Raw genomic sequence first — 2,517 nt, 5'->3', positions numbered from 1 at the left:
TCAGCTTCTCAGACCCTAAATCAGAGAAAGTAATGCCTAACCATAAATAACTTGTGTGACATCAATAACTCCAAAAAGGTCTCCACTGAGTAGATAGGTCTCAAGCCAACTTGTTAAGGACTACTCCACACAAGTTGAACATGACTATATTATCCTCCTATCTTAATTGCACTCAAGTTCGGGTTAGAACTTATCTCACCACTCAAAGATCACCAAGCACAACAAGCAGATTATATCACACAAACAAGTATGCAAATATCAAATATACAAATATATATACATAAAAAAGTAGGCTCAACCCACTAAGGACTACTCCCCAGCAGAGTCGCCACTTAATTTTTGTAGCGGTAAATTCATGACCATCAAGCTACAGATAAACTTAACCTCAATAAAACCAGATTCGCCACCGCGCTTTTATTGTTTCCCAAGGAAAAGGGGAAAGTACGAACAAAACCCATAGATAAGAAGTTTTCAAATCAAAACTAATAAAATGCCAAAGATTACAGATAAGGGGGTTGGTTACACATAGGGAAGGTATTTAGCACCCAAAGTGTCCTAGTTACTCCTAGGGAGCCCTTTTTTATGTGTGTATGTGTTTTTGGTATAAAAGATGTTTGAGAAAAATAGAGTGTGGGGATGAGAAAAGAATTCATTGATAATATTTTTGTGTTTGACAAGACCTTCAGACTTATGCCTACGTACCAACATAAAAATGAGGGATTAAAACCTCATAGTTCATGGTATCAATTTCAAAAATGAGTGGATTGCTTTTAATCAAAATTTAAGTTCAAAAGAGGTGCAAAGGGCCCAAAAGATTGAATGAGTGTTAGTTCTTTTTGTCTTTTGAAATTTTAAGTCAATATTGTTAAGTTCATTTATAAGTTTTGAATAAGAAAAGAGTTTAAAAATGCAATGGCATAAGGCCAAAGTTTCTAATTTGAAATAAGGTCTAAGTTTTGAAATCACAAACAAAGAAGGTTTTTGAAAAGGGGAGAGATTTTGAAATTTAAGAAGTGGAAGAAGATGAAGAGGTTATCCTAAGCATAAAAATTAAAAGTTAAGAGTTGAAAAGGTCTAACCAATAGGACGCAATCCAACAGACAAGAATGTCATATAGAAAACCCACTTTCCTTTTGGATTTTGAATCAAGAAAATATCCACAAGCAATTAGCAATATGAAGAGCAAGGCATCAAATAAAGATGACCACATCCAAGCAAGCAAATCCTCAGCTAATAGTCTTATTTGTCTTCTCATGTATCAGATGAAATACTCCTTGATCAACTCAGAATAAAACATTAAGCACAAGATCAAAATATCAGTTGCATCAAGACCATGGAGCAGATGAACTCAAGCAGATCCAAATACTTGCATCAGATGAAAATCCAAAAATCACAATAACTTGGTCTCAGAAATGTTGGTATTGGCCAAGTCCTTTTGCATATAGAATGTTGCCTAATCCTAAGTCCAAAAGTTCATATCAAACCCAACAGTCCACACAAACATTTTTTTAGGGTTTTTGTTGTTTATTAAGTATTTTAAGGTCCTAAGACCACAAACACAAAAAAAATACACAAACAAATATATACAATCACAATATATGGCTCAAATGAACAAAGTAAAAATGACATAAACATAAACAAGTTAAATGATATGACAATGGCAATGAATGGTAAATGACTTGAAATTGAATTGCATAAAGTAAATGACTTAAAAGTAAAGCAAAGTTAATAATAGTTAGTGTTAGTCTAAGTTAATTAGATGTTAGTGAAGTTTTGATTTTTAATTGATTAAGTCATTCTTTGGAGAACACTCAACCATTTATTCACAAGCATGGATCCTTAAACCAAGACATCTTCCAAAGGAAGGAAAAAAGGGCAAGTTTCCACACAATACCATGAAAGATGAGAGACTTACAATCTCACTTACTAGAATGTTATGCCTTTAGGGTCAAATTTAGCTCTATGTTAAGCAATCGTAATTGAACTTATATAGAAGTCACAACTATCTGAGGTTGGGCAATAAAAATTTAGGTGCAAATGTATGTTAGAGATTTGGTATAATGAACCAAACTCTTAAAATATACCACACACTAAAATAAAAAGATCAAAGGATGGACCTATCACATCCATACTTGTATTGGTTCATCTAACACAAGGTTATTAAAGAACCAATTAGCCTTAGGATTTGGAGATTTCATTGGTCAATGGAAGGGATGGGAAAGAATGGGATTGAAGATGAAGAGGGAAGAGAGATGAGAGAAACACAAATTGGTCATGGATAGAATTTTATCAAATTTAAATCATTCATTCATTTTGGGAGATGAAATGTACATTTCATCAATCCCCTAAATCCAATGATTTTAATCCAACAAAAGTCAAATCAACCTTGACCAAGGCCCAAACACATATCCAAACATCATAAGTCAATAAAAATGGCTCAACATAATTTTTACACAATTAATCAATTAAAAAACAAATTAAAAATGCATTTAAATTTAATTTAATTTGGTCAAAACC

The sequence above is a fragment of the Lathyrus oleraceus genome, chromosome 5, assembly GCF_024323335.1.
Source record: "Lathyrus oleraceus cultivar Zhongwan6 chromosome 5, CAAS_Psat_ZW6_1.0, whole genome shotgun sequence".
Lineage (NCBI taxonomy): Eukaryota > Viridiplantae > Streptophyta > Magnoliopsida > Fabales > Fabaceae > Lathyrus > Lathyrus oleraceus.
The sequence above is the reverse complement of the archived record's forward strand: the minus strand, read 5'-3'. Positions refer to the sequence as shown.